At 37.6% G+C, this 7,894-nt stretch overlaps 1 pseudogene across 1 annotated transcript in view; it reads left to right on the top strand.

The window, feature by feature from the left end:
- The first annotated feature begins 203 nt into the window (after nucleotides 1-203).
- The window catches only part of LOC114256409 (xanthine dehydrogenase 1-like), a 182,033-nt pseudogene continuing 174,342 nt past the window's right edge, over nucleotides 204-7,894 (top strand). Inside the window, exons 1-4 of the transcript XR_014351449.1 lie at nucleotides 204-305; nucleotides 382-410; nucleotide 707; nucleotides 5,556-7,040. The product of XR_014351449.1 is annotated as a xanthine dehydrogenase 1-like (transcript). The remainder of the gene's footprint in view (nucleotides 306-381; nucleotides 411-706; nucleotides 708-5,555; nucleotides 7,041-7,894) is intronic.

Here is a 7,894-nt window from a genome sequence, read left to right as displayed (position 1 = left end):
TTCCCCATACTGTCATATGATGATGTGTATTGCATAATGAAAAAAACTTGCATAAAATTGATGTGTTTTGCATATTAACTTTAAAAAAAAAAATTGCAAAATTTAGTATTCAATTTGTCTTGGCTTCTTTTTTTCATGTTGCTCGTCTCTATGAGTTCAAATCCAACAACCTAAATTATTTTAATTATTTTTGTAGGCATTATGCTATCAATGCATGCTTGGCTCCTTTGTATTCTGTTGAAGGGATGCATGTAATTACAGTGGAAGGAGTTGGGAACCGTAAATATGGCCTGCATCAGGTTCAGGTATCATAGCTTGTCACATATTTTCTTTAGTTATAATGTTTTCAACTATATCTGAATTTTTTTGAATGTTGTGCAGGAATCATTAGCAGTGTCTCATGGCTCACAGTGTTGTTGTTAGGGAAAATATGTGATTCCCCACAAGTAAATCAATCAATGGGAATAAAAACTAATGCGGAAAAATTAAATCAAAAGCAACACAAGAATTTTTACGTGGTTCCCTCAATGTGAGGTACGTCCACGGGATCAAAATCCGATTCCACTATCAACCAAAAAGTTTCCAAACAATTACAAACGAGACACGAATGGTCTCACAAAACCACCCTTAGGTGAATTCCAAATACTCACAAATAAACAAGGGGAAAGACCTCACCAAATAGATGAACAAAAATCTTCAGAACTAGAGTTGTAGAAGACCTAAAATAACGAACCAAATCAGAACAAGACGAACAAGGAGCATTATTGCTTGTTTGCCCAAGCAATACACTGCCACCACACCTTGAATATGCACCCAAAAATCCAATCACACAGCAAACTTGTGATTGATAACAAAACCCACCGAAGACAATTTGTATTAGCCGTATAGCACCTATTTTTCTTCATAGGAAAAACCAATACCAAATATATATATATATATATATATATTGTTGAGTATTGGGTTTTGTAATCAAACCCTAATTGATACCAAATTGAATTAGGTCTCCACAAATTAAATATAATATATAAAAATATATTATACCTAAACCAAACCAAATTAAAGTTCTTTAACAAACCAATTGGGTCTCAAACTCCAATAAGGAGATATATCCCAACAATTCTCCCCCTATCGACTTAGGTGGAGACATCAACCATACCCGCCAAAGTTCGACACTTCAATTGTTTGTTTCTCGACAAAGTCTTTGTCAACATATCTGAAATATTATCATCTATGTAAACTTTTTCGAGTTGCAACAACTTCGAATCTAACACATCACGAATCCAATGGCATCTCACATCAATGTGCTTTGATCTCGAATGAAAAGTAGAATTTTTACTCAAGTGAATAGCACTTTGACTATCACAATAAAGCACATACTTTTCTTGCTTCAAACCCAACTCTTGTAAAAATTTCTTCAACCATAACTCTAATTCAGGTTCGGTAGTTGAGAGAGCAACAACATTTTTGTAATTTAGATTGCCATGCCACAGCTCCCCCTGCAAATGTCATCAAATACCCCGAAGTAGATTTCCTAAAATCAACATCACCGGCCATGTCAAAATCTATGAACCCATTAAGCATCGGCTTACCATCCCCAAAACACAAACACACCTTCGAAGTCCCTCGAAGATACCTTAGAATCCATTTTACCGCTGCCCAATGTTCTTTATCCGGATTAGAGAGAAACCGACTCACCACACCAACGGTGTGAGCAATATCCGGCCTTGTACAAACCATGGCGTACATCAAAGAACCAACTGTTGAAGTATAAGGAACTTTCAACATCTCTTCCTTGTCTTTCTCACGTGTAAGACATTGATTCGAACTAAGCTTGAAGCGATCTGCAAGTGGACAACCAACCGGCTTTGCTTTATTCATGTCAAACCTCTCAAAAACTTTCTCAACGTAGCTTTTTTTAGACAACCAAATCAGCCACTCTTTGCAATCACGAACAATTTTCATACCAAGAATTTGCTTTGCTGGTCCCAAATCTTTCATAGCAAAAGATTTACTCAACTCTAACTTCAACTTGTTAATCATGGTAGAATCTTGACCCAATTAACATGTCATTAACATAAACCAAAAGAATAATAAATTTACCATCCAAGAAATTTTTCACAAACACACAATGGTCCGAAGTGGTTTTAGAAAAACGCAAACTTTCCTTGAATAATCATCAATGAAAGTAACAAAATAAAGTGCACCCTATATAGCGATCCCGGTTGTCCCTTTACTGTTCTGTTGTATTCCGGACTCGGTTCCATGAAGTTGGTAGTTGTATCCATCTTGTTGTCGTCCTTTAATTCCTTTTGTTTGAGTTATAGGATGTGTTGGGCTTGTTTCGAACAGGTGGGTAGAACCTTGGTCTGAAATCTTGTTGCCAGGTTTTTGGTCGTTCTGCTCGAGCGGGTCTTGTTGCGCTCGAGCGGATATTGCATACTTCCAGTATTTCGTGGCCCTGCAAAACTTCTGCAGGTGTGTTTTCTACGCTCGAGCGGGTTTCTTGCGCTCGAGCGGGTCGCGCTCGAGCGGGATTGTTGGCGCTCGAGCGGGTAGTCCTTTTCCTGTAAAGTTCTGGGAGATGAAAATCTGCACTCGAGCGGACTGGTTTTCACGCTCAAGCGGATGTGATTTGCTTTTGTTTCTTGGCGCTCGAGCGGTTATCTATGCGCTCGAGCAGGACCAGACGTTTGTGCTTTACGCTCGAGCGCTCTATTCTACGCTTGAGCGGGTCATGCGTATATGAGTTATCCGCTGGGTGATTTTAAATCACTTTTTACTTTCCTTTCTCTCTCCTACTTTTTCTAAAACCCATTTTTGAGAGCCCCTCTATCTAGAAACTCCCTTCTGTCTAGGGTTTGATCTAGCTAGGGTGTTTTCCTCACCTTTGGTCTTCACAAAAGTTGTGTTGATTGTCGAGGGCATCGTTTTGATCCGAAAATCTTGGCTTTTGGAGCACTTTGGTTTTGGTCTCTTCTCCATCCGAGCTCTAACTTCGAGGTAGGGATATCCTACTCCTCTTTATGAGCTTTGTCTTTAAATTTTAGCATTTCGATATGTTGGGGGTTGTTGGGTAATTTTGAGAGAGTTTGGGCCTTTGTGTAATTTTACAAAAGTTGGGGTTTTTAGTTATATAAAACCTAAATGCATGTTTGGCATGTAGGAATGATATTAACGTTGAAACATTGATGAAAGTGAAACCGTGGGGGTTGAAATGTTAATTATGGAAAATGCCCTAATTACATTGATTGACTAATTTGTAGACAATTAATTGTTGGAAATGAGGGATTGAATTAAGAATGAGGAAATTGGAAAGGGAAGGGATTAGAGGGTGTAGTTGGATCATTTATCGCTCACCAAGTTGAAATATTGATTTAATATCCATTTTGTGCATTTATTTTCTGTTTAGAAATAACTGCTTTGGGCTATCAGTGGAGGATAGTCTTGATTGTTGTAGACAATGCATGACGATTAGGCAAACTAAAACTAATCGATTGAACGTGTCATAGAGTATGACGGTGGATAGAATACATTAATTTTTATGTATTGATTAATTGTGTATAAAACCTTTGTGTTTATATGCATTGTGTGTAGAGGAGGAGATGGGGGATGTACTCCGCGGTTTAGGGGAAGATGGGGGATGAACCTCTAAACCGGATAGTGTTGGGAGGAGATGGGGGATGAACTCTGTAGATACAGCTCATATGCTTGTCTAGAGAAGTGAAGATACAGCTCATAGGCTTATCTTTGAGAAGTGTAGATACAGCTCATATGCTTGTCTAGTGAAGTGTAGATACAACTAATATGCTTATCTGTTGATGTGTTGGTATAGCTAATATGCTTATATATTAAATAAAGATGGAGAATGAAAAGTGACATAGACTCGTATGTTATGAAATTGTGATGTGATATATGTGGATGTATCAGTGTTGGCCATCTATCAATTGCTAATCTTTTAGTCATTGTTCATAGTTGGTTTAGTATATCTCTGCTGGGCTGTGGCTCACCCTATATGGGAACATCATTTTCAGGTACAGGTAGCATGCCACCTCCAAGGACATAGCTTGGGAGGCTAGAGGCGGACACACTTTTGTTGTCTTATTTCCTTTTGATGTATTACATGTAAATTCAAGCCAAGGGCTTAATGTGTAATTGAGTTAGTACTCTCTTTTGTAACCAAGTGTTAACTTGGAAAGCTGTAAGCCCATAGGGCATTTGCTTTTGTTGTTAACATGTAATACTTTTGTAATGAAGTACTCTGATGAATTGAAGAATGTGGATCTTTTGTATATAAATGTATGTTTATATTGATGGGTTTAATGTAATTATTTTGAGGGCGTTACAACTATGTGTTCTAACTTTCAAAGGACCACAAACATCTGAATGAATCAACTCCAAAATATTTTCTTTTCTAGAAGCAACATTTTTCTGAAAAGAAACTCTATGTTGTTTACCCGCCAAACAATGAACACAAGTTTTAAAATGTGTACCTTTCAAACCGGGTAGAAGCTCTTTCTTAAACAAAACTTGCAGCCCCTTTTCACTCATGTGCCCAAGTCGCTTGTGCCACAATTCAGTAGAAGTATCATCTTCAAGTGCATTGACAACACCTTTACAAATTTTTCCTTGTATCGAATAAAGTGTATTGTTAACCAACTTGCTTCTATGAAAATTGTTTTTGATGATGAGTTACAGGCTTTGATGCTACTTAGTTATTTGCCTAAAAGTTGGGAGACCTTGGTTGTGACCGTTAGTAATTCGGCGCCCGATGGAGTTGTCACAATGGGCCAAGTCACTAGTAGCCTGTTGAATGAAGAAACTAGAAGAAAATCAGCGGGTTCCTCTCATTCAGAAGCATTTGTTGTGAGAGGCCGAAGCAAAACAAGGGGGAGGAGTAAGACTCCTCATGGTCGTGATCAAAGCCGTGACAAATAAAGAGATAGGTCTTTTTCAAAGAAAGACATTGAGTACTATTATTGTCTTGAGAAAGGGCACATGAAGCGGGAATGTCGAAAGCTTGAGAACAAGGAGAAAAAGCGTGACAAAAGTGCGGATAAGAAGCAAGAAGATACAACGGCAGTTACTACCGATGATCTCATGGTCGTTTGTGAAGATGATTGTATCAATTTTGTGGGCCAAGAGAGCAATTGGGTGATTGATTCCGGTGCTTCTTTTCATGTGACTTCTCGAGTGGATTTCTTCACTACCTACACCAAAGGAGATTATGGTTCTGTTCGAATGGGTAATGATGGTTTGTCCAAGATTATTGGCATGGGTGATGTTTGCTTGGAAACAAATTTAGGCTGCAAGTTGTTGCTTAAAGATGTGTGGCATGTTCCCGACATTCGCCTCAATTTGATCTCTACTGGGAAGATAGATGATGAAGGCTTCAACAACAAATTTGGTGATAGAATATGGAAGTACCAAATTCAATTAGGTCTCCACAAATTAGATATAATATATAAAAATATATTATATCTAAACCAAACCAAATTAAAGTTCTTTAACAAACCAATTGGGTCTCAAACTCCAATAAGGAGATATATCCCAACAAGTGTGGATTTTGTACTCCTGGTTTTATTATGTCAATGTATGCATTATTAAGGTCAAGTCAAACACCACCTGCTGAAGAGCAGATTGAAGAAAGCCTTGCAGGAAATTTGTGCCGATGCACTGGTTACAGACCAATTGTTGATGCATTTCGAGTCTTTGCAAAAGCTAATGATATGCTATACACTGATGCATCTCTAAGTAGCACTCCAAGGGGTGAGTTTGTTTGCCTGTCAACTGTAAAACCATGCTCATGTGGATCGGAAACTATTTGCAAAGATGATACCAATGAACAAAAAACAGCTTGTGGTGAAAGGTATGAGCCTATCTCATACAGTGAGATCGATGGAAAGACGTATACCAACAAAGAGCTCATTTTTCCTTCTGAGCTGTTATTGAGGAAACTCACGTATCTAAGTTTGAATGGGTCTGGTAGGCTTAAGTGGTACCGACCCTTACGACTTCAACACGTTTTAGATTTGAAATCAAGATACCTAGATGCAAAATTAGTGATAGGTAACACTGAGATAGGCATTGAAATGAGGTTAAAAGGAATTCAGTATCAAGTTTTGGTCTGTGTTGCATGTGTACCTGAACTAAATAAATTGAGTGTTAAGGATGATGGTTTGAAGATAGGTGCTGAAGTAAGATTGTCTGAACTTTTGAAAGTTTTTAGAAAGGCAAATAAAGAGCGAGCTGATCATGAGACTTCATCCTGCAAAGCCTTCATTGAACAAATAAAATGGTTTGCTGGTACACAGATAAAAATTGTTGCATCTGTTGGTGGGAACATCTGTACAACCAGTCCAATATCAGACTTGAATCCTCTCTGGATGGCTGCAGGAGCAAAATTTCAAATTATTGATTGCCAGGGAAACATTAGAACGATTGTAGCAGAAAATTTCTTCCTTGGTTATCGTAAGGTTGATCTGGCAGGTACTGAAATTTTACTCTTAATTTTTTTAACTTGGCTTGGACTAGGCCATTTAAATTTGTGAAAGAATTTGAGCAGGCTCATCGAAGGGATGATGATATTGCCATTGTAAATGCTGGAATTCATGTTTGTCTTGAAGAAAAGAATGAAAAATGGGTAGTTTCAAATGCCTCAATTGAGTATGGTGGGGTTGCTCCTCTTTCTCTTTCTGCAACAAAAAACAAAAGATTATCTTATTGTGAAGACTTGGAACAATGAGCTGTTGGAGGGTGTTTTGAAAGTCCTGGAAAGGGACATTTTGATCAAAGAAGATGCACTTGGTGGGATGGTGGAGTTTTGGAGATCTTTAACTCTAAGTTTCTTCTTCAAATTTTTCCTTTAGGTTTCTCATCAAATGGAAGGGAAGTCATTCTTCACCGAGAGTGTATTATTATCTCGTCTATCTGCTGTGCAATCATTTCATCGACCATCTGTCATTGGAAGCCAGAACTATGACATTATAAAACAAGGGATAGCTGTGGGATCTCCTGAGGTTCATCTGTCTGCGAGACTTCAGGTATGGACTTTCGAAAAGTAATCTCTCTCTCTCTCTCTCTCTCTCTCTCTATGTGTGTGTGTGTGTATATTGATATGCTTTTTTAATATATATATAATAGGAGTTTAATGAAAAGAAATATTTTTTTTTCCTATTGGTGATGCCCTCTGATTTATTTTTCTTTCTTATTCTTTTAGTGGAATTATTATTTTTTAGTGGAAGTGCTGCACTGGTCATGCATGCCTGAATTGTGAACCTCTGTGACATGCAGAGCAAGGTTTTATTGTGTTTGACTTAATGTGTCTTTGAATGTTTTAGCTTAGTGACAAAAGTTGGTTGTAATGGGCCATGCATACTTGTATGGTGAACATACATGCATTTGTTTTGAGGAAGGTTTAATGTAATCAAGTATCCACTCTCTCTCTCTCTCTCACTCTCTTACATTTCCTATGGCACTTCTGAACTATTAATTTTAGTTTTAACTAGCAGCTGATTTTTGTTGACTCATGTCTGCTTGTTCATTTTCCTTCTCGTTAGATTTGTTTTGTTATTTTATATTATATTGAGGTTATTAATGTCATTGCAATATTAATGTCTTAATATAAATATGTACTGGGTGAGGGTTTTTAATTGTGACCTAATAACCTGTTCTCTACATTATCTGCTTTCCTCTTCTCTTCTTTCTTTCCTCGAGAACCTTAATCCTTATTCCTTTCAACTTTACACTTTAACTTGGTATTAGAGCACTTCGATCTTAAAATAACATGTCTTGTTAAAGTCTGAAAATTTTCACACAATGACCTAGATGTGCTGGCATCATTTTCTGTACGATGATGTCAGCATCTGCATGGACGTCAGGAACAGGCGAACACATG

Source organism: Camellia sinensis, chromosome 14 (assembly GCF_055761805.1).
Source record: "Camellia sinensis isolate YWXY chromosome 14, ASM5576180v1, whole genome shotgun sequence".
In the NCBI taxonomy this organism is placed as follows: Eukaryota; Viridiplantae; Streptophyta; class Magnoliopsida; order Ericales; family Theaceae; genus Camellia; species Camellia sinensis.
This window is presented reverse-complemented; position numbering and strand designations above follow the sequence as displayed.